We start from the raw sequence: 25,122 nt of genomic DNA, 5'->3' as shown, positions 1-25,122 counted from the left end.
TGAAGAGCAGGAAGGTAAAGTGCTTGGCTTCTATATCTGCTCCTGGATCAGAGTCGCAGGTTGCCTTTAGTCCCTTCTCTGCAGGCAGTCTGTCCCTCTTGCTCTGAGAAGTGTCACACAACGTCCTCAGGTCCCTGCATCATCCTTTAGTGGCTGAGTGAATTCACGCAGCTTCCACCACCTCCAAACAAGTGATAGGGCTAGAATGCCAGGTGACTCGGACACCACACTTGAGAAAATTTTTCTTTGTCCCACCAAAGGCCTTGTTGTAGTTCTTCCACGGCCTCCCCATGTGCCTTGGAGAAATCACTTTACCTCCACCAGAACCTCAATGTTCTCACTTACAGAAAGAGAGCTTCAGGCCAGCTCATCTCTAAACTCCTTTGCAAGTGACTATTTGATGATAACCTCCTTTCTTTGAGAGCAGGAAACAAATGTATAGCATAAATTATTCTTAATTCATGTATAAAATTAAATGGAGGACCAGAGTGGGACAGTCCATGGGCAGAAAATCTGAGTGGGCCCATTCCAGATTGTTTTCCATGAAAAGATTAAGAACAAAAAAAGGGTCTATATCTTATTTTTCTTTATAAACCCACATTAACACAATGCCTGGTTATTAGCAAGCAATAAAGATTTGCTAATTAATCCATAAATGAATGAAAAACCCAAGGTCAAGCAGATACTTCAAGGTGGGTAGCAGTTTTACTTCTCTCCATGCATGTGTATATGTGCATATGTGTGTGTGTACAGGCATGGGCATTCATTTGTATATGTACATGTATACACACACACACAACACATTCATCTATATAACTTAGCACTTAGTATTAGTTGTCTGTTTCTTCTGCTGGAAAGCTCTTTGAAGATGAGATTTCATCTTATTCGTTGCTATTTCCTCAATATTTAGCCAGAGTTTGACTTTGCCTACTCCAATAAACTACAGTAGTTTATTGAATGGATGAATGGATTGATTGATGGATAGATGGATGGATAGATGGACTGACTGATAGGTTTACAAAGTGGCAATATGTACCTTGTGAAATATTCTGTGCAACCTCACTTCCTATTTGTACCTTAAATAACATAGAAAAAAAAAAACATACTTCTTATTTTTCCAGTTTTTGTTGGGGGAGGAGGGAAGAAAAAGACAATGGAGAAGAAAATGGAGCCAAGAGGAGGTTAGAGTGGGGAGAGAGAGAAATTAGAACTGTAAAAAAAGGTCCAGGAGTTCTGTTTTTTTTAGAGACCAGGAGGGGGCTGTCCAGAGTTCACTATAATCAGGACACTGATGCTTTGGAGAAATAAGATATTAAATTTCTGGAATGAGGAAAGAGAAAAGAAGCTGAGAAGGCAACAGTCAAGAAAATGAATTATGTAAGGAAATCAATTATGTTTTTTATTCTTCTGTTACTAATCCTTTAGGATTTTAATTTTTAAGTTTTTAAGGGGACTTAAAACGTCTTTAGCACAGGTGAGGTAGAGTGGGATTAAGAATAGGCTTATGCATCAGCCATGCATTTGGATTTAGGAATTTGTCACAGGCAAGGAATTGAATTTCTGCCTCAATATGCAAAAGCATCCTATTTTCCTCTGCTGTCCCACAAGCAGTGCTAGTTACATCTGTGTGTAGCACAGGACAGGGAGTTTGGACCACCTCACTCTAAGGGGATAGAATTTGATTCCATAACAAATGAAAATGGCTACCTAGTGGCGCAGATAAAGAACAGGCTTGAGCAATCTCAGGGTTGAGCCAAAGGAAAACATAAGCCAGCAACATGATCCATGGCCTCGGTCACTTCTCAGGAAAGGCTATTTCTGTTTCCCCAATTTCCCCAGCACTGTTCTTGAGAGCAGTGTTGATTACCAGATAACCAGAGCCTTTGGTCTTTCACAGAATCAACAGCTTGGCAGCCACAAAGTGACAGGCATCAATACTAATCGCACAAGCCTGTCTGTAACTGGACCCTGGGACAGGCTGTGCTACACCTGCCTGTCCAGGAAATGTACTCCAGGGCCTCCCCCATGGAAACCTCTAACAACACTTATTAGCTGTTTCCTTGCCTGATAAGTGGTCTGTGCCTAGTTCTGGCTCCCATTATTATATTCATTTCAGCCTGTGTCCTGAAACCTGATACCTTTGTACTTGGGGGGTGCAGTGTCTGCCACCTGACAATGATTTGACATGACACAGTGACAGAAAACAGGGAGAGAGGATGGAAATAAAGAGCAAGGGATCCAAGCTGCTGTGCTGGCAGCTCCAGGCAGGGGTGCCCATCAACACTGATACCTGTTAGCAGGAGACCAGGCCCCACTGATAGAACGGTCAGATCACTTACGTCAGAGTTCCATCGAGCTGGGAGATCTCAATCTTCCTTTGATGGCCAAGACTGAAGGCCCAGGGCAAAATTACAGTGGGTTCTGCACCTGCACTTTTGAGTTTAATGTGGCTCAACTTCTGCTCCCACTTCTATTACCCTAGCACCTCATTCATCTTCTCCTTTCTTCTTCCTGGGCCTCTGTGACTATGGTCAGAGCTGTCACTGTGGTGGCAGACGTAGTACTGAACCACCAGAGCAGCTGCATGTCAGTGTTATAATCATTCAGGAGACCATGTAAGGTGTGAAGGAGAAGGGAGGGTCAAGGTGAGAGCCGTTAGCTCCTGGAAGCTCCTACACAGGCACAGCAGTGGAAATGCCGAGGAATCCAAGGAGCAACATTAAGGACAGTCTGTGACTGACCAGTAGTAACCATGGTCAAATGACAAGACTACCCTAGTCCTTATCTATACAATGAATGGGACTGACTAGCCCACTAATCTTAAAACCTTTAATCATTATTATGGTAGCAGGACAAATTTTAGTTAAATTATTTTTTCTATTAGACCTCATTATATAAAATTTAAAAAAAAATGGAATTGAGATGGCGGATGCCAGGCCCAGGTTTGGTGGCTCAACCCTGCTGGACCACTTGTATGACCCTCTTCCACCACTGACACATCTCTTTGGAACATGAGCAGAGTTCTCCTTAGCACAACCTGAAAACCACAAGGCAAGTCATGTCACAGTTCCCATCCAGCCCAGATATTGTTCCAGGTAAGCCATGGGAGACCAGAAAGGCAAAGGGAAAGCATGGGGATTTGTAACCTATTAGAATTATCTTCTCTTTCCAATTTTATGTGGATTTTTGTTGTTGTTTTGTTTTTTTCATCAGTGGCCCCAGAGCTTTGCAGAAGTCTATGGAGAGACAGAACAGGTAAAGGAAGGACATGCAAGCTGGGCCCTAGGCCCACTCCCACTGCAGTTTGTATAGCTCAGGTGAATTTTTACACATATTGGACTTAAAATAAAGAGGAACCTTGAAAACTATCAGCCTAGACTCAAGTTTTATAAAAGGAAATTACATACCAGAAATATTTCCTAATATATTTGATATATCTAGGATCTATTATCTTTTATCATCATCATGACCACCACTACAATGACACATTTTACCCCCAAAATAAAATTTATTCTTTGGCACTTATTCTTATGAAGTTATTATTTGGCAAGTGTTACTTATAATGTCAATTCATATAGTAATTAAATGAATAAAATACTTCTGGTTCAGAGAAACACCCTCGAGACAAGTTTTGATTCCATCAACACAAGGTAAAGGACCCAAGAGGAAGCAGGAGAGGGAGGGTTAAGGGGAATATTTAACCAATGACTAAATGTCATTTTCCTTGAGTCAAGCAATTCTCATTTTAACGTGTCCTGGAAACATGTTGAAGACTTTTTTTTTTTCATTTTAGGGAATTCTTTTTTGACCAACGAATAACTCTCAATTAGCACCAGTGATTAACTGAGGTTGATAACAGTTATAGATAACATTTGTAACACTTTGCTATGTCCCATTCTAAGAGAGTTACATTTACAACTGCCCTAAAGGAAGGTACTACTATTCTCCCTTTTTAAAAATGGGAAAACTGTGCCACAGAAGGCTAAGCACCCTTCTAGAGTGCCAGAGTTGGTAAGTAGAAGAACTGCAATTTGAACTCATGTAGTCTCACCCTGAAGTGTGTGTTCCAAACACTTCTGCCATCCAGGAAAGAAGGCTGATGAGGAAAAAGGAGAGAATTAAGCTCTGGTAGGGCTCAAGCAAACTCTAAAGTCAACAAAAATGTTGCTCAATGGCAGAAAGCTCCCAGTTCTAGGCCTTTTTTGCATCCATATCCTTTTTTTAAAAAAAAATATATTTATTTTATTCATGAGAGACACACAGAGAGAGGCAGAGACACAGGTAGAGAGAGAAGCAGGCTCCTTGCAGGGAGCCTGAGGCAGGACTCTATCTCAGGACCCCAGGATCATGACCTGAGCCGAAGGCAGATGCTCAACGCTGAACTACCAAGGTGTCCCGCATCTATATCCTTTCTATCATCCTGCCTTACACATGTAAATTTACCCAAGACACCTGGTTATTATGTTGCTTACTCTCTTCTTAACCATGTTCAGAAAATATTCAGGGGCAACTGGGTGGCTTGGTGGGTTAAGCACCTGCCTTCAGCCTGAGCTAAGCAGGGAGCCTGCTTCTCCCTCTCCTCTCTGCTCATGCTCTTTGTTGCTATCTCTGTTGCTATCTCCATCTCTCCCTCAAATAAAGTCTTAAAAAATAAAAAAAGAAAACATTCAGATTTTTTTTCTCATCCAGGTATAAATAACCGATGATCTATTCTCCCAAGGAGAGTTGTGTTTTGTTTTTTGTTTTGTTTTTACCAGCAACCAAAGCCTTATACTAAAGAGATGAAGTTCCACTTGCAAAATTCAAATGTCAGCATATGAACAGGGTGTATGAACTTGAAATCGTCAGTCCTCCTAGTGCCCCTGAAATCTACTAGGGGGTTTTGAATTTACTAGGGAAAACCTGTCCAAATTGGGGAATGAATATAATCTCTACTCCAGATTGTATTCGATGGAAAAACCATCAGAAGGCTTTGGCCTTGGATTTGTGGGGAGATAGTGGGGGGTAGAGGGGTAGGGTTATGGGGGCAATTAGGAGGTTGGAATCACTGATCTCATCTGAAACTATATTCTATACTGCCACTTTGGGTCATCCACGGGTTAACATTTCCTCTGAACATTCAAGCTCCTTCAAGTTATTTATTTATGTTTTGTCTTCTCTTTTACAGGGTTGAGAAAATGAAAGAAAAATAACATCCCCTTCCCCAAAAGCATTCACAATGGATCTTTGGGAGGAAATGGTAGGGCTCAATGAGACACACAAACTCAGCTATCGCTTCCATATTAGTCTCTCCTTCTGGCCTGGAGAAATCACTCAGCACCCGTAATGAGAGGATGCAGTGGCTAATTTTACACCATAAATCATAAGGCTAATACTATGACTAAAAAGTGATGCCATCAGCTTCTTTCTCTTCAAGGCTGTTAGATCTTAGTCAATTACTTATGAACGAAGATTTAAAGACTTCAGAAGCCCCTCTGCCAACAAAAGATGCTTTTGTAATTAGCTTTCTTTTTCCTTGGAAAGATTCTCCAACACCCCTGGAAGAAGTTCCTTAGCATTTCTGGTGTATTCTCAGCATTTATAGGGAGGATGTTCGCAAGGGAGCAGAAATTAACAATGCCTAGTTAGTAGAAACCCTGGAGCCTTGATACCCTCCAAGTGATACTGCCAACACTCCTAGGATAGCCAAAAACAAGAGGAGATAGGCAAACACACAGAGATAGGGAAAAAATATACCTTGTTTCCAACATATTTCTCAAGCTGTTTAAATGTGAAACAAAATCCTACCAGGCTACAAGTTTCCAGCTGTTATGATATCATAAGATAAATTTACAGCTAGAGAAACAGCATGTTTGCTTTTATAAAATATGGAAATATAAGTGTTCCAAGTGTTAAAACTGTCCAAACAAATTAATTCAAGTAAAAATAGTTGTCTCCGATTTGGTACTCTCACATTTGCTTTCCTTTTATAGAGCTTGTGAGCATGCTTCCCTTAACGCCAAGAGGAGAGGAAGTGCACTTCCATCCCAGCAGGTACTTCTTCTGCACATGGAAACCCAAGGAGCCTCACAGCAGGGAAATCGGGTGGCCTCTGTCCACGCTCCCACTGCTGATCTATTCATTATGATCTGAATTTAGCCTCTTCGCAATGGAAGGAAGACAGTCTGTAAGGGGCCGAGGCTGGAAACCTTATGATGTGCTCCCATTTTGCATGTTCATCACAAGCTAAAATGAAAAAAGAGTTTCTTTCCTCAGTGACTTTGAAAAGAATAGAGTGGTGATTAACAGCAATATTTTTTTTAATGAAACGCAACCCGTCATCTCTGTCATCTTCTGGCCATCCTCGCTTGTACGCGCCTCCCTGACAAGAGGAATAATAATGGTCATACATCACTGCTCTGCACGTCCAATCATCTAAATCTTCCCTCGCTGCAGCCTCTGAGACTCAATTACTTTATTGACATGCAATCTTCATAAGGGGAGAAATATTGTGCATGTAAGGTCACTTGGTTATGAAGACATATTATCATATTATCTGCATGAGGGTTGCAGGGCTAAGACCTGACAGAGCTAATTATAATGGTACATGATAGAAAGCTCAGTACACATTATTCGCTTCACTGCACTAAAGGTGAGGTAAGTCCATGACATCATGGTTTTTTGAAAAAATAATGCAACTTAAGCTTGGAGGCTCTAACTCTTTTTTAACTCCCCGCATTTTTACTTTTTGGTTCTCACAGACAATGCAAGAACTAGTTAATGGAGTCCTCAGATTTAAGGGAAGGGAGATGGCAGGCCCATGTAGTGTGTGTGTGTGTGTGTGTGTGTGTGTGTGTGTGTGTGTACGTGTGTAATTGTCTTGCTTACTCCCCATCTAACACCAAGTTTCGGTCCATTTCCTAGCAAGTCGAATGAGAATGACTCAAGGGAGGAAGGTAAAGGGATACAAATGGGTCAATTTGATAACAGAGTAAAGCTTCCCCTCACCCTCAATTAACCCCTCTCAGATCCTTGCCCCTTTCTTTCCCTTGGTCTCCCTGGCAGAGGCTTATCACACTGAGACTTAGTGCTTCTGGGTATGATTTCTTTGTTCAGATATATCAGGTTATTTAAGTGTTCGCCATCAGACTCCTGCTAGAAGCTTCATATATGGTTAGTCAGTCCTTCACTTCTTTGCATCCTCTGCCCATTTGTCACCCCCAAATGGGGGGTGATCCTAGAAATGGGTCACCCCAGGTTTATCCCAGATTGAGAGGCCAGAGAGAGGAGCCCTAGTGGCAATTTTGCAAGAAGGGAGCATCAAGGAGAGAAATCTGGGTCGAGTTTCTGGGTCGTCCAGCCTTGCCACAGTTAACATGGACCTGGATGTAAAACTGGCATAGATTGGTCTGTGATGAGTCATCATGAAGTCAAAATCAAGTCAACCTCCATGGATGGGTTTGAGATAGCATCTGAACCTCAGCCCTGGACACATGTTCTAATTTCAGAGGGATTTATGAATTTATATACAGGAATAAAAAAGCCATTAAGAGTATCACAATAATCCAACATAGGCTGGCTCCTAGGATTATCTCTCCCTCAGCAAAGAACTAATTCAACAAAGGAGAAGAAATGACTAAAGTCTTCTAAGCTCCAGAAACTGCCTTGGTCTTCTAATATGAGTGCTCTGGCTCCAACATAAGAAGCACAGAGTAGAACAAAAAATTGAGGTTACCCAAATTCTCTCTTACTTAATACTCTCATAATTCACATTCCTCAATTTCTGAAACAAAGTGGCTCAAAAATAATGATGACATTGGTAACAAAGCCACTCAGAGATGTGGATTTCTTTTTCTGAGTTGGAAATTGTACATAATATGATGTTTATATTAAGTAAATTTGATCGTAACCCAGGTACAGTAGAAATGGCAACTCTTTAGACACTAAAATTTTAGATTGGCTATTTTGGATTAGATGGTCTCATGCATTGCATTTCTATGTCCAGCATCTCAAATGCATTTTTGCAATAGGGAAGCTCACAGTGTATCCATTTCCAAAAGTTGATATACTAATTGATATAAAATTGTATAGTTGGCAGAAAAAGAATTGGGCTAAGGTTTAAAAGATTAAATATCTACTCTTGACTCAACCACCCAAAATACATCCCATAGTTCCTTAGCCAAGGCAAAATTTCACTTTACATGCTGAAGAAAGTACTTGTGAGACACAGTAAAGTATTCTGAAAAGACTATGGTGTTGCCTAATAAACTGCCTTGAAAATCTGGCCACCAATTTATTAGCTTCATGATCTTGAGCAAATTTTTTTGCCTCAAGCCTCAACTGCCCTTCTTTAAAATGGGTAATAAGTTGTTCACTTCAAAGGATTAGTATGGAAATGAAAATACACCTAGTAAATGGCAGTTATTGCTACCATTTTGGTCTTAGTGTGTTTGAAACTGTTTTGCAGGTCAATTATGTAAAAAAAAAAAAAAAAAACATGGATTGTGAAGAGCAAAATCCCCTATGAATGTGAGACATGACTATTATTTGTGGTGTCACCAGACCAGACTCTCAAATATGAGAGCCATTTGTATTTTCAATTTCAAAAATATTTTCATCAGAAAGTCCTTGCCCATCCAGTCACTGGTGCTGTCTCAAAAAACACAAAAGAAAGCTGTAATGGCATAAAGTAATATATTGTAGGGGGTAGTTATTAAAGACCAGAAGACAATGCCATTTGAAGGTGGGCCAGGACCTAGGATCACAAAGAAACTTATCTGGTTGTCTACTCCACATACCTGTCTTCACCATCATCCAGAGGGTTAGAGACCATAGTCCAAAGAAGAAACCAATTTTTCCTATTTTGGAATCAGGGCATACTCTGTACCATTCTCCCTCCTAGCCTAGATTTCAGGAGGCTCCCAGTCTACTGGTCTTAAGCACAGTCCTTCACCTCTTGACACCTCATATTTTACATCTGGGAAAGTGATTTCTAGTAGTTGGTTTCCATCAATACCTCTTCAGTTGATTAGGATCTATAGTTTAAGAAACGCAGACACTGGAGCAATGGGAACAACCATTCTAGTCAAGTTAGGGCATGAGATTTTGATTTAAGTGAAAAAGAAGACTATCATCTGCCACAAAATAGCCGAAGCAGAAGTTTTCAACAGTGCCTTTCACTTTAAAAAAATGTCATATCATTAATTTTTAAATAGTCATTTTATTTCAAACTCTTCCTGGAATACAGAAAAATTAATCAATAATCACATGTATTATTTCATATAATCCTCCCAACATCCTTATGAAGTGAATGTTATTGTCATCCCCATTTTGTTGGTGAAAAAAATCAAGGCTAAGAAAAGTTAAATGAATTTTTCCAGGTCAGACAGCTAACAAATGGCTCAATTTTACATTTTTTAAATTCCTCATCTTGGAGGGTTTTTGTTTTTTATTTTTTGTTTTTTGTTTTTTTGTATGTGCTTTATAGCAGGACATAGAAAAAATAAATACTTCTTTTGCCCACTGACCAATACTAGATAAAACAGGTTGTCACTCTCTGATAAAAGCTTTGAATTTGGGATGCCTGGGTGGCTCAGTGGTTGAGTGTCTGCCTTCATCTCAGGGCATGATCCTGGAGTCTGAAGTTCTGGGCTTGAGTCCCACATTGGGCTCCTTTCGGGGATCCTGCTTCCTCCTCTGCCTATGTCTCTGCCTTTCTCTGTATGCCTCTCATGAATAAATCAATAAAATCTTAAAAAAAAAAAAAGGCTTTGTATTTGCTCAGCTATTGGACAGCACTGATGCATGGTTCTATTTTTTGCAGAGATTCAGGAGGGCAACCCCCTTTCCATATAAGGGGAAAACAGCAGAAATGCACTGGAAAGAGCAAGAGTTTCAGATGGAGAGGAAAGGCAATGTTGGCTATGGTGCAATAGATGCCCCCATGGCATTACTGAGTCCCAAGCAAACAAGAACAACTTTGCCACTTCTATTCTTCCACCATGGATATTTCCATCAAAGATTGCTAGCCTTCAGAACATCTCTATTACTAAAAATGTAGGCATTCCTTGGAAGACTTCCACCTTAAGAATTAATACCTTGTTATCAGGATTGCTTTGACAACTACCCAAGAGATAGACTTGAAAGCGGGGCCTGAGTAGAAAGAGACTTCACTTTATGATTAGACAGACTGAGGAGAGAATGTGGTGAAGCTAAGTTTCGTGTGTGTATGTGTGTGATCTTGATGATTTAGCTTGATATTTAGCCTAAATTCAAGGTCTATAAAGTATAAATAAATAATTTGATGAATGAGGTACACTAGCTGGTTGTAGACCAAATTCTCACTGACAAAAACTAGTAAATGCTCAGAAAAATATGTATAGGATTTGTTTTAAGCCCTTAGAGAGCTACTGAACCAGTGAAAAAAATGAAGGATAAGATCATGGAGAGAAAGGAAGTAGAGAGAATCAAAGTACAAAGACATGTCCCTAAAACCGGTGCCACTTTCTCCCTTGAGGCAATTTTAAATTCTTAGGCTGCAATGAAGAGGCTGAAAAGCTGAACCAAACTTCAAATAGTTTTAGAGGTCTTGGGGAAAAATTAGATTAAGGTATGCCAAGGATAAGAGGCCCAAGTAGACATTCCAGACCCTCAACTGGGACTCTGAAGAATTATATCTCAGGGGGAGAGGTGAGTAGAAATAGATCTGACCTCTCAAAGTCCCAACTTCCCATTTACTCCATCATAAACTGGATTATGGTGATTTTTCCCCACCCTAACTGCCTCCCAGAAACAAAATAAATCCTCTGTGGAGGGAAATAACACTATTCAGTGCTTCAAATTACCTCCATAATTTTTGTACTCAGTGTCAGGTACTCTATGAAATATCACGTGGCATACCAAAAGACAAGATCAAATGCCCCCCAAATCCAGGAGAATAAATAGAGGATACAGAGTTATCAGACATTCAGATATTGGAATTATTAGCCACAGACTTGAACATATGAATCACATATATTTTAAAGATGTTAGTGAACAAAATAGAGAAACATAGAAAAGAACTGAAAACTATAAAACAGAATAAGATGAAAATTCAAGATTGAAACATTTAATAGTTTAAACCTAGGATTTAATTGATACATTTAACAAAAGATTAGACACAACAGAAGAGATGATTAAGAAAAGAGAGGATGAGTCAGAAGGAACCTATATTGCATGTAAATGAAGGGATCACTATTTTAAATGTTAAACACCCTATAAACTTCAGTTAAAAGGAAAGATGTAACAATGGATTAAAAATACAATATTCAGCTTACAAGAAACATATTAAATATAAGAATTCAGAGAATTTGAGAGTGAAGGAATGGAAGAAGTATATAACAAAAGTACTTACCATAAGAGAGGGTGTATGTATACAAATATCAAATAAATTAGACATCAGCACAGAACATTACTAAAAATAAAGAGGGAAAGTTTTATAATGATAGAGGAGTCAGTTGCTAAGCAAGATGTAAAAATTCTAAAATTAGAAATACACGAAGCAAAATTGACAATACTGAAGGAGGCTAAAAGGAGAAATTCACAATCATAGTGAAGTTTCAACAAGCCATTCAGTAAGCGAAAGTAGCAGATGACAAAAATCAGGAGTTATAGCAATGAGTTGAACAGTATGATTCAGAAACTTGATCATACTCACACACATTCAAATAAACAAATTAAGAATATTGCACATAAAAGCTGCCAACACTGAATAACACAAAACATTATCTCAAATTAAACATAGGCCAGGCTATAAAGCATGTGTCAACAAATTTGAAAAGAAGGAAATTATGCAGAATTTATTCCCTGCCCAGAGCAGAATTATCTAGAAATTATTTACAAAAGGTAACTGAGAAATGTCTAAGTGCTTAGAAATTAAGCAAAGTACTTCAAATAACTGAAGGGTAAAAATAAAGTCACAATGGAAATTTAAAAAGACTTTGAACTGAATGACTATGAAAATAACACATAAAAAACTTGTAGGATACAGGTAAAATGAAGCTTAGAGGACTATATGAATTAGAAAAAGAAGACTAAAAAGCACTGATCAAATTATCCATCCTGGGCAGTCCAGGTGGCTCAGTGGTTTAGTGCCACCTTTGGCCCAGGGCCTGATCCTGGAGACCCAAGATCGAGTCCCACATCGGGCTCCCTGCATGGAGCCTGCTTCTCCCTCTGTGTCTCAGCCTCTCTGGCTCTCATGAATAAATAAATAAAAATGTTTAAAAAATTATCCATCTTAAGAAAGAATAGCAAATAGAACTTAACAAGCTAGAAGGAAGAAAATAGTAAGTAGAAAAGAACAAAATAATAAAATAAATGAAATATATACTAAAATAATCAACAAAGCCAAATTTGTTTTTTGAGGTTTTATAAATGAACAATCTGGGGGCAAGGGTAGAGGTGAAACTGTTCAAGAGAAAAAGAGAAAAAAATACCAAATTATAATATCAGGAATGAAAGAAGGGACACTGATACAATGCTTAGAAAAAAACAGGTAAGAGGGAACTATGAATAATTTCATGCAAATAAATTTGACATTTAAATCCAATTTTAAAAATCTTTGAAAAACTCAGCTTACCAAACAGGCATAATAAAAAATAGAACAACCTTATATTTTTAAGAAATTAAGTCTATAACTAGAAGCTTTCTCCCAAAGGAAAACTCCAGGTTTAGATGGTTTCAGCCATGGATTTTTCCAAATACTTAAGAAAGAAATAACACTGATGGTAAGTGAAGTCTCCTAGAGAATTTACAAAAAAAAAAAAAAAAGGAAAAACTTCCCAATTTCTTTTTGAAGCTAGTAAAATTAATTATTAACATTTGATAAGAGCATTATAAGAAATAAAAATTGGAGGACAATCTTTCTCATTAAACAAAGGTTTAAAATTCATAAAGTATTAACAAATTGTGTGTATACACATATGTATGTGTACATGTATTAATATAACACAATCAAATTGGGTAAATCACAGGAATACAAGTTGCTTTAATGTTCAAAACCATTGAATTCGCCCAGAAAATATGTCAGACATAGACTGGGAGAAAATATCTGTAAAAGACATATCAGATAAAGGACTGTAACTAAAAATATTCAGAGTCCTTAAAACCATAAGAAACCATAAGAAAATGAGTAACTGTATTAAAAAGTGGACAAAGACCCAAACAGACACTTCACAAAAGATATACAAATGGTAAATAAGCACATATAAAGATGTTCAATAGCATATATCATCAGGAAATCACAAGTTAGAACAACAATGAGATATACTACATACCTATTAGAATGGCCAAAATCCAGAACACTGACAACACCAAATGATGACAAGGATTTGGAGCAACAGAAACTCTCTTTTGTTGCCAGCAGGACTACAAAATAGCACAGCCACTTTGGAAGACAAATTGGTGGGGTTTTTTGTCTTTTGTTTTACAAAGTTAAGCATACTCTTAAATGCAATCCTTTGCATTTATTCAAATGCGCTTAAAACTATGTCTACACAAAACCTGCACATAGATGTTTATAGATGCTTTATTCATAATTATCAGGGAGTGGAAAGGAATAAATGATTATTTACAGGAGATAATACTTTGTATGTAGAGAAAATAAAAAAGACTATAAATTCTTTAATTTTTTTTTTTATTTATTTATGATAGTCACACACACAGAGAGAGAGAGAGGCAGAGACACAGGCAGAAGGAGAAGCAGGCTCCATGCACCGGGAGCCCAACGTGGGATTCGATCCCAGGGTCCCCAGGATCGCGCCCTGGGCCAAAGGCAGGCGCCAAACCGCTGCGCCACCCAGGGATCCCAAGACTATAAATTCTTAAAATGAGTAAGTAAATTTAGCAAAGCTGCTGGCTTCAACATCAATATATGAAAATAATTTTCATCTCCTTGTACTAACACCAAAAAATAAATAAAATACAATGAAAATCAAAGTAAATAAGATTTAAAAAAATCACGTAGCTAGAAATAAATCCACTGAAATGTATGTAAGATCTCTACACACATACACACACACTCACGCATGCTATAATATTGAAATAAACTAAATAAGACCTAAATAAGTAGAAGCATATCCCTATGGTCATGGACTGGAAGACATAACATTATAAATGTCAATCTCTACAAATTGGTTGGCAGCCTTTCATAGTAATCCCAACCAAAATCCCATACACTGTGTTTCATTGTTTCTTTCATTAAAACAAATAAAAGGATTCTAAAATTTGTATGGAAAAGATGCAAGGGGCCAAGTATAGCCAATATAAGCTCACTTCATCACTAGCTATTAGGCCTTATCATAAGCCTATAGTAACTAAGAGATTGTCATTGATCCAGAAGAGATAAGTATATGAATGGAACAGAATAGAAAGTCTAGAAACAAATTTATACATATGCAGACAACTGATTTATGACAAAAACAGTGAGGAATGGAAAGTTTTATCAGATATCTTCATGAAAAATTAATTATTGACCCTTTACCTCACGTCATACATGAAATAAATGTCAGATATATAATACGTCTAGATATGAAAGTAAAATACAAGTCTTCTAAAGGATAACATTGGAGATACATTCATGATCTTTGCGTAGTTGTTGAAATAAATTGCTAATCTCAAAATTGCTGAAATAAGACTCCAAAAGCACTAACCATAAAGGATTAAGACTGATAAACGACTCCAACAGTATGGAAGGCTACATAATATTAAATAAGAACAACAAAAAGAAAATAATATACACTATATGCTTCCATATATATAAAATTCAAAAGCAAGTAAAAGTTATCTATGGTGTTAGATTTGAATGTTGGCCATCTTTCAGGAGGAAGAAAGACTCATGACTAGAATAAGACATAAGATGGGATTTTGGTGGGGGAGGAAGGGGTATGTAGCAGTAATATTCTATTTTTTCCTAGGTAATGATAACTTGTGGTATTCATACAGTTTTTCACTATGATTTGTCAATTTTAGGTAAGTATGTCATAGTTCACTTTAGAAGTATATTTATAAATAAATTAATTACCAAGTAAATGCAAAGAATTTAGCACAGTACTTAGAAGTCTTTCCCTTTACACTGGAAAAATAAGGAACACCTGGAGGACATGCTAATAAAATAGATATAATTAATTTAAAAATATATATATAGGGCAGCCCAGGTGGCTCAGCAGTTTAGCGCCGCCTTCAGCCCAGAGCCTGATCCTGGAGACTTGGGATCGAGTCCCGCGTCGGGCTCCCTGCATGGAGCCTGCTTCTCCCTCTGCCTGTGTCTCTGCCTCTCTGTGTGTGTGTGTGTCTCGTGAATGAATAAATATATATATATATATATATATATATATATATATATATATATATATATCAAGCAGGTGTGACCCAGGTTGTGATTGAAATAGACAGGGCTACCAAGTTGTATCCAGGGAGATCAAATTGTTGATGCAATCTGTATTTTCTCAACTAATCCACTGAGCCAGAGAAAAATGTGACATGTTACCAAAATTAACTTGTGGAAGGAAGGCAGGCAAGCAGAATACACAACAGTGGGATTGCTCTTGTCTAGCTCATTAGTGAGTGAAACACTTTTGAGCCAGGAGATACTCTTTGCTTCCTCCCATCATAGATAGTGCTTAATCACTGCAGTGTGACAACTAAACGTAGAAATGCATGAATGAATAATACAAACACATACCTACAACACACACATACACACACACATATATATACATGCACACTTCCTCAATCATTTCCTAACTATGTAAGCCAATGGGGTATGTGTCTGAGCACTGGGGAGATGATGGTAGATATGTAGATAGGTAGTGTCCAACACGAAGGCAAGAAGCATTATTATGATTATTTTTTACAGATTTTACTTATTTATTTGAGAGAGAGCGCGCGCGCGCACAAGTAGGGGAAATGTGAGAGGAAGAAGCAAGATCCCCACTGAGCAGAGAGTCCAATGGGGGGGCTCAATGCAGGGCTCAGTCCCAGAACTCTGGGATCACGACCTGACTTAGAAGCAGACACTTAACCAACTGAGCCATCCAGGTTCCCCAAAACATTATTATGATTATTTGACTTCTATCTCAGGGACAGTTAAAGCTCTGACCCATTCTTCTGCTAAGTGGACTCCTTGAAGCTGTATATCAAAATCATCTATATGTATATGGAGATATTTCTTTTTTTGCTTTATCTTTCTGGTGAAAGTTTCCAATGAACATATCCTCCCAGGGGGCTTTGACTCTTCACAGATAATAACCACTGATTAAGAATTTATTCTTTACAAATTATTTCACAAACAAGATCATTTATGAATCTCACAAGTACCCTATGAAAGAAGCAATATGGTAGGCAATATCAGCTTCTAAAGATTAAGGCAATAAAACTCAGAGAAGTTAAATGACTTGTCTGAGGCCACATGTAAGTGGTAGATCTGAGACTTGAATCAAGTCTATTATTCATTTAAGGTCTCTGAGAAACTTGATACATATCCATGAGGACTCCACTAGGGACAAGGAAAGTATGATTTCACAGGGTAGTCTATTCCACTCCAGAGCAAAGGTATTTATGGAATTATCTTCAGAGATCCATAAATCTGCCCTTTCTGAAGCTTCCAATCTAGTTCCGCCTTCTAGAGTACAACAATATTAATTTAATGCTTCATCCTTAGGTAATGGCACCATTTGGGTGACTGGCATGATTCTCTCTGACCTGGTTTAGAGGGGCTACCCCACTATGTCATGACACCCAAGTCTAAGCTTGATACAATGTGATACAGAGAAGAGCAGCCTCAGAAAGCCCTCTCAGAAGCCACTTCACAAAATGCGTATGGGTTGATTAGAAACCCACTTTTGCATTTCTTCCTTCCTCAGAACCAGGCTAGTATGGGAGCTGTAGCTGGATTTAGGATTCAACAAGCACCCTGTAGGACAAGACATGGAGTCAGCCTGTGTCAATGCATCTTGTACACATGGGAACATGTGGTATGCTGAAATTCCATGTGCAACAAAGGACAACCAGGCTGACAAAGTGTGGGGAGCATATGGTAGGGGTGGGGCCTGTGGCTGTGTCAGAAATGCAGGCACATATGGTGACAGTAATGTGAGTGGGATATTATCTTTTATCTTTCTTTCTCAGAAAACTTGTACACACACGCACACACGTACATATACACACCAAAGATGTTTAGAGAGTGTTATTATGAAAATAGGGATTAGATATTATCTAGTCCAATCCCCTCATTTTATTAAAAAACAAAAACTGAAGCCAAGAATGTATAGGACAAAATATACCCTAAGTCACATAGAATGCAGGAATTAGAATCTAAGATTCCTTATTCCCAATCTAGAGTTCTGTCCTTAATACCAAGCTACTTCTCAAAAACCTACCCAGCACCCAGCTGTATTTCTCCTCCAGATGGAACAAAAGCTCTTTTGGACAGAATGTCCCTGCGGCAAGTCTCAAACAGGGCATGAGAAAGAAGGAGGGTAGATTCTGGACCGTCTTTATGCCAACCCTTGGCTCTAAAACTCAAATGGAACCTTGGGAAGTCTAGGTAGGAGCACAAATCAGTCAGTTTTGGAAAACTAGAAGGTCCTGAGACCAGTCTCTTAGAAATATGCACAACTGTTCCCTCCAGCAAAGAAGTAAGGCTGAGACACACAGAAGCCTTGCATTTCCCCTCTCACAAGCTTCCAGAAGGGAAGGTCCTAGATTTAGGCAAAGAGATGATACAGGTCTTGTTGGATTCCTTCAGACCCACAGCCAAAGGACTGAAGGCTTATAGACTCTCATCTTCCTTTTCCCCCCCTCTGCTATATGAACTACAAAGTTTGCCAAAACTTTACTATCCTGAAATCTCTAAACCAAATATGAAACTCCTTTTCTAGTCACTTTTCCATTCTTGAAAACATGTCAGAAATTATATTCTAGAAAATTTCCCATTCCAGAGTATATGCTCTTCATTTCCTATCCAGGCCGGTGACTTAGCAATGACCCTTCAAGCTTTCTTTGGCACCCAGGGCAGGCGAACTCAAGTGAGGAAACTAAAGGGCCCATTGACGGGCAACCAGATGTACCACATTTCAGCCAGTCTTCTCAACGTTACCCATTTTCATACAAGAAGGGAACACAGAGGAATAGATTTCTTCCATTCTCTCTTCTCCTCACATCCTTTAAGTTTTTTTTCAAGGCTCTCATTACGGTCTGCCCCAAGAATTCCAGTCAATATTATTTTCTCTCTTCTAGACAATAAATACATCTCTTGATTGCATTCCACTAAAAGCATATGATGGTAAGCCATGAAAGGCTTACTTTTCTTAGCTCAGCCTTATTCCAGAAATTCTGAAGTGTTCAACAAGCTCTTAATCCCTCAGAATCCAGATCAAGTGTCAAGACAGCCTTCCCCAACATCACAACCAGTTCAAACTGGATGTGTTCCAAAAATCTATGGCATGCAGGCCAACTGGTTAGCCCAATAGCCATGAGCCAGGGAATAGATAGGTGTGAGCCTTCCTTCTTAAAACCTTATATCAGAAGAGACCACCATATTTCTGCTGTACGTCTCAGGGGAAGAGGAATATTACCTCTTAGAAGCAGAAAGATAAAATGATACCCCAAGATTTGTGTCAAGCCAAGGATTACACAATTTGGAGAGCAAATCATAAGCTAGACAGCCACAAGCACCTCATTCAACCACTAATCCAAAATAAAGCAAGATTTTCACTTATTTTTCTCATGCTCTAATGTCAGATTTTTAGTTCCGGGCTTCAGCTGGTAAGCCAAACACGATTTGGGAAATGTTCAAAATTTCCAGAGTAACTCAACGAGTAATTTGGTCTCATCGAAACCAAACTACACCATTGGCAAACAGAGGCCAGCAACCTTGTAAATGCACTAGGAGGCACCCCAAGGGTGCTCTAAGATTCTGCAAACATTCTCCTGTCTCTCAGTGGGTTTCTCACTAAGCAAAGGCCAGAGCCCCCATCTGCTTCCCATCACTGTCTCCATTCTTGCATTCTGACAGAGCTCTGGCCTGGTTACATATGCTATGCCTCCAAAGTGGCCTGTCCCAACAGAGCCTGGTGTGGAGTTCTGGGGACCATGCATTCTGCCCAGGGAGTGGTTCCATTGCCTGCCTCTGACACCCTCACATTTCAGTTCTCTCTGCCTCCATTCTCTATTCCTGGAAAAAGAAGATCAGCAACATTATAATGAATGTGCTTTGAGATCCCATGATGGTCTATACTAGGCCATAAATAGAATTTTGGCCAGGAAAGTGGAATCTTATATCCTGAAGCACTTTAAAAATAGCAAAGGATTTATCTGAAGCAGAATAGAATGCTCCTTTAGGGAAATGATGTAGTTGACCTTGGGCAAACACTTTCAACCCAGCGAGTCCATGAAACATAGCTGTAAAATGTATGTAATCATCCTAATTATGTTGGATTTTTTTTTAATCACTTACACAGCTGTAGCACTGAGTTCAGTGTAGCAGTTGAGTTTCTGGAAAATGATGCAGCTTTGGGGGATATGTAAATTGGGATGAAATCTGGTGTGAACCACGTAGAGTGTGGAGAGGGCCATCCTCAACAAAGTAACCCTTGCCTGTCTCCACCATGTGCTACTGAAATGACTTTGTAGAACACAAGAATGACCTCAGCCTTCAAGTGGTCCTGACATGTTATACTACGCTAATCAGCATTTTCCTTTCAATCTTTTCTAATGAGATAGTAACAAGTACAGCAAAATTGTGCTACACGTGAACATTTAATCTCAGGGTTATTATGACTATGAAAAAGGCAAAACCAGGTAAGTGACCAATAATACCCCTTGCATGAATTACTTGCTCCACTGCCTAGATGGTCTCCCCATTTCTGTCTGTGGACTGGAGCCAGAATGATCTTTTTAATAAGCCAATCTAATCTTTTAGCTCCTCAATTCAAAACTCTAATTTTTCTAAGTATAAGACAAAGTTTCCACTCCTTATATCGGAACACAAATTATCTTACCCCTGCTCACCTCTGCCACCAGCTCCCTTACCTACCTGATTATTATCCTCTCTCTTACTGTATCCTCCCCGACAATATTCTCTGGCCAAACTGAAGTTCAGTTCCGTCAACTGACAATGTGCCTGTCCTCTGAGCCACCATACATGCTGTTCCCTATACCTATAATGTTCTTCCCATATTTCTCCCTGATTAGTTGTAATGTATTTGTTAGGTCTCAGCTTCAAGGTCACCTGTTTCAGAAAACTTCTCTGAATCCTTGCTTAAGACTAGATTCTATGTTCCTTCAATGCTCTCATGAGTCCATATGTCTAATACAAACCTCATGCCATGTTGAGGTATGCAAGTTGTTAATGCAAACTTTTTCTGAAGACTCTACAATCTTTAATGATAAAAGTTCATTTGTTTACCAGTTTATTCCTTATGATATACCCAACATATAGTGAACACTTAACAAATGTTCATTTTAGTGTTGTTGCTATATATCGGGAAAACGCTAAATCCAATTATCCAATGGAATTAATATTCAAATAGATGAACTGGTGGTATGGAGTCAATAAAAGTGAAAGTTGTGGATATTACACAACACAAAAACACCTGTATTGTTTGTTGAAAAAGCAAAATTAAAATGTACATTTGCAACATGATCACAACTACATGCCAAAATGCATGCACCAAGGGAAAAAAAAAAGACGAGAAGTAAATAAAGTTAACATGTTTAGAGTAGGTTATTTTGCAGTGTTATAAGTAGGGGCAATTTTTCTTCCAATACTACTAATTTTCTAAATTTTGTAAAATAAACATTTTTAGAATTAAAATATAATTTTAAATGTTAATAATTTATAAATATAAAATGCAATATTCTCATAGCAGAAAAATATAAAACCATCAAAAAAAAAAAAAGGAAAAGAAGATGAAAACAATTTATAATCTCACTACTATGGAAAAGGTGATAAATGGTCATCCTTCTGTGTATGTGTGTGAACATTTACCTAAGAATCACCCAGAAAACTGACACAATGTGGCAGACTGAATAAAACTAGACTGTGGGTATGGGATCTCCTTGGAGTCTCTAGATGGCAGTAACCAGATACAAATACTCTTTTTTGTTTGCCTCCAACATTTATTCATTCCTAATATATTTCTGAGCCCTTACCAGATGCTAAATGGTGAGCACCAAAAGAGGGAGAAATAAATGCAGGGCTCTGGAAGCATTAGCTCATGTTTTTAATGTGACTGCTAAACTACGGGGGAGTATGAAAACCAGTAGAGAAATAGGGTAGAGAGGGGAAATGAGTTCCTAAGGGGAGAGAGGAAGGAAGGGAACATTCTGCAGTAGAGATGGTGAGTAGAACTAAATAATGTAGTAGGAATCCTGGGGCCCTGGGAGAGAAAGAAGAACCCAGTACAAAAACGAAGGAGAAAATAAGATAGCCAAACTTCAGAGATAGTTTTAAAGAGAAGGCAAGACACTGGCCAGACTGATGTGCAAACATTCTAGCTCTTACTTAGTCAACATTACATCAACATGTACAGGTAGTCCCTCCCCTGTTGTCTGAAGGTACAAGTTTGTCTTTTGGGTAACTGCTAACAGAAATAATTCCTATTTCTAGTATCACGTCCATAGAACACTTCCTTGCAGATGTCTGGAACACAATCAATGAGAATTATACCTTTAAATAAACTTCCCAATGGTCAGAATTATGATTTAAAAGCAGGATTGGCCAAAGGCAAGTGATTTAAACAGTTGGGTTAAAGGCCTGTCTTTAGATCTACCAAGCCTCCACCAAATGTAGCTAGCATCCAATGGTATCATGGTGTGCAACTGCTGATTGTAGACATCACAGTGGTTCTGCACCAATGTTGTCATTCCAACATTTGAATGACCACAGAATGAAAAATTTCATTCTATGCTCCTAACCTTTCTCAAGCCCAGACTCTCCTCAAATCCAACTGCTCTCTATCCTGCTCTCTTGGGATTATAATCACTACAGGAACTGGGCCAAACAGAAAAGCAATGGGGAGTTGCTAATCAACCAACATGAATTTTCAGTTAATTAAAATGAATAAATTCTAGAGATTTGATGTACAACATTGTGCCGATAGTTAACAATACTGCATTCTACACTTGAAAATTTGTTAAGTGGGCTGATATCATGCTAAGTGTTCTTACCAGTAAAATAAAATACAAAAAAATAAAATACAATAAAAATTTTTAAAAGCAACTAATGTGTTAGTTAAGATAACACTGGTAGAAGTAGGGACACCTGAATTATTGCCATGATTTTGAAACTATGCTCCTGATCATCTGTAACGTGATAGAGGATGATTGAACAAGTTCTTCTACAGGTTACCTCTGATAGTATAAAATTCTATATTTAACATATTGCCCTTCTTAGTCAGGATGCCCTAAGCATCATATTTTAATTCAAAACAAATACAGGTCTCCTTGCAGGAAATCATGTGAATGTCATTAATTGGAGAGACTGCTCTGGCCAATTATGAAGTCATTTCTTGAGTTCAGCTATTTAAAAGTGAGCCAGAGTGATACTATAGAAACAATCTAGGATATAAAGACAGACAGATGGCTTTGACTCTCATTTGGTCACCTTCTATCTGTGGGATCTTGCATATATCTCTTAAGATCTCTTGTTTTTACTCATCTAAAAAAATGAGAATAATAACAAAATCTCTCTTAAAGCACTATTGTCAGTTACATAAGATAATGAGAGAAGGTTGGTTATATTTAACCAAACCTCAAAGTTAAGGAGTACTTAGGAGTTATTCTTGTGTTGGATAAAACCTAGATCCAATAACTTCTAGCACATTCATTCACACCTTATTCTGTGAAGCTCTCCGGTATGTATAAGGTATATGTCTCATTCCTTTGGGCATCCATAGCTCTAAAATGTTGACTGAATGAGAGGCTGAATGGGGAAACAGTGATTATAAGTCAAAGAGCAAACAGAAAACTAGGAAAAAATGAGTCTTCCTACATCTTCAGCACCTGGCAAATAAATACTCTTCACTAGGACACACCAGCAACTCCAAGGATCTTTTCCTCCATGCTTCCTTCCTCCATGCTCCTTGATGGAGCTCAGGCCAAGCTGTACTCTCTTCCATAATCCTCCACTTGCCACATCTCTACAATAGTATCTGCTCTACAGCCCTGCATTCTGATCTTTCAATTGACATATGAGATAATTGAGGCATGGCCTGACTCGTATTTACAGGCACTGGGTAACTGTTTTGATGTGGATAGAAGGGTCAAAGGATACAGGGATGGGTAGATGGTGAAGAGGGAGAATGATTGAGTGCATTGTAGCTCAACCATACTGAAGTCTTAGAAAAACTTCCTTCAGCTTTTTTGAGCTTTTTAAACTTTAAAGATTTTGTACCTTAAAAGTATGTAGAATCAAAGAATCACCAGGGACTCTTAAGTACTTTCTAACAGACTCCTTAATAATGGTTTCACTTTTTATTTCACAAATCAGCCCTAAGGAAGACCCCTCTTGAACCAAGTATGTAGCTCTTTTAGAAGAGACAAACTTAGGGTCATGATGGTTGAAAGGCCCCTGACAATCCAACTTGTATCAACCTCATGGATCAATGGAAGACAGATGTCAGAGTATACTCTACTTCCATGACAACCACAGAGACATAGCAGGATGAGAAGAACCATTATGATCACCCTTTAAACTCTCCAGGGGAAGAAAAATCTATACAGCCAAAGACCATAAGAGGCTGGGACACTTCTCTTTAGAATGTAAGATGCTCCACAAATATCTCTGAATGGCTATATATTTCGTCCTATTTTTTTAAAAATAAAAACTAAATGAGTCCCCATCCCAACATATCTGTGCCAAGTACTTAAAGTATAAGAAGACAGAAAAGCTAATCAAAATCTCTTACACATCTCTCTCCATTTGATATGTTAAGGGTCTGCAGGTCTTGGTGGGACCGAGTGAAGATGTCATTTAACTCTTTACCCCCTTTTCCATCACAGAACATGCAGTAAAACAGAGCATCACAACATAAATATCAGTATGTTCCCTTCCCACATGTCAAATTAATACTGCAGGATATGCAAACTATCCACAGCGCCCTTTCCAGAATGGCATCCATATTTCCCAAACCCACCCATTCAGCACTCTCTAGTTTTTAAATAAGTAACATATGCAGATGCAAATGAGCCACCAGCTCTTCCTGTTGTTTCTTTCTCTCTCTTTTTTTTTTTTTTTTTTTCCCTGTTGTTTCTCTTGTTTGGTGCTTCATAGGCTTTCCTCACTGGTCAGTTAAATAAAAAATCACTTGGGGTAGAGAGTTCTTTTGGATTTTCTGAATATCTAATTTAATTATCATCATTAGCAAATAAAGCTGGAAAGAGTTTCAAAGGGCAAGGTTATTTCCTGCAAACACAAGCCATTTCAAGAGTCAGAGGGTCAGGGAAAGTGTGAGAGAGAGGAAAAAATAAAGTTAGAGGCAAGGAAGAGAGCACAACAGGTTGCTGGGGAGACTATACGAATAATTTTTTTAATGTTTTAATTCCTCTCAAATAAAATCAGGCTAACTGCATGAATGAATGAACAGGAACATGCCACTGTGTGACCTTCCCCTCAGTTCTTCCTGTATCATTGGAACCAGTTCTTACTAGGTCCAATTATAAGCCCTTCCCATCGGCTGTGAGCTCTGACTTCTGAAGTTTCCTCTGCTGAATGGCCATAAAAAAACAAAAACAAAAACCACAAAAACACACAAAAACAAAAACAAAAACAAAACAAAACAAAACAAAAAGATTATTTTGAAAACCCACCAGCCAATCACATCCTTAAACTGAAGAGAATTATCCACTTGGCTTCAAATGATGACAAGTCCAGGCTTTTGAAATAGATTTAGGAGCAGCATCCCACTGTTCTTGGCAGGTATAACTGCTACTTGCCATCTCCTTCACCCTTGCCTGAACTATCTGGTAACACACCTGGGGACCACCCCACCCCAAAATAAACAATGCAGCTTTTATTCCCCTAAGTAATAAAAGCCAGCCTCAAGTACCAAAGGAGATCAGCATACTTGAACTACAAGTTTTTCCCTGTCTTTGAGCCATAAA

The 25,122-nt window shown here is 38.4% G+C and overlaps 1 protein-coding gene and 1 long non-coding RNA gene across 3 annotated transcripts in view; one reads left to right on the top strand and one right to left on the bottom strand.

The window, feature by feature from the left end:
* LRMDA (leucine rich melanocyte differentiation associated) overlaps positions 1 to 25,122 on the bottom strand; it is a 1,014,859-nt gene that overhangs the window by 107,201 nt on the left and 882,536 nt on the right. The gene's annotated exons all lie outside the window — the stretch shown is intronic.
* LOC111095504 lies at positions 5,027 to 8,488 on the top strand. Its single transcript, XR_005358004.1, has 2 exons — positions 5,027 to 5,239; positions 5,973 to 8,488. It is a non-coding gene; the product is annotated as an uncharacterized LOC111095504 (long non-coding RNA).

This window comes from Canis lupus, chromosome 4 (assembly GCF_011100685.1).
Source record: "Canis lupus familiaris isolate Mischka breed German Shepherd chromosome 4, alternate assembly UU_Cfam_GSD_1.0, whole genome shotgun sequence".
Taxonomy (NCBI): Eukaryota; Metazoa; Chordata; class Mammalia; order Carnivora; family Canidae; genus Canis; species Canis lupus.
This window is presented reverse-complemented; position numbering and strand designations above follow the sequence as displayed.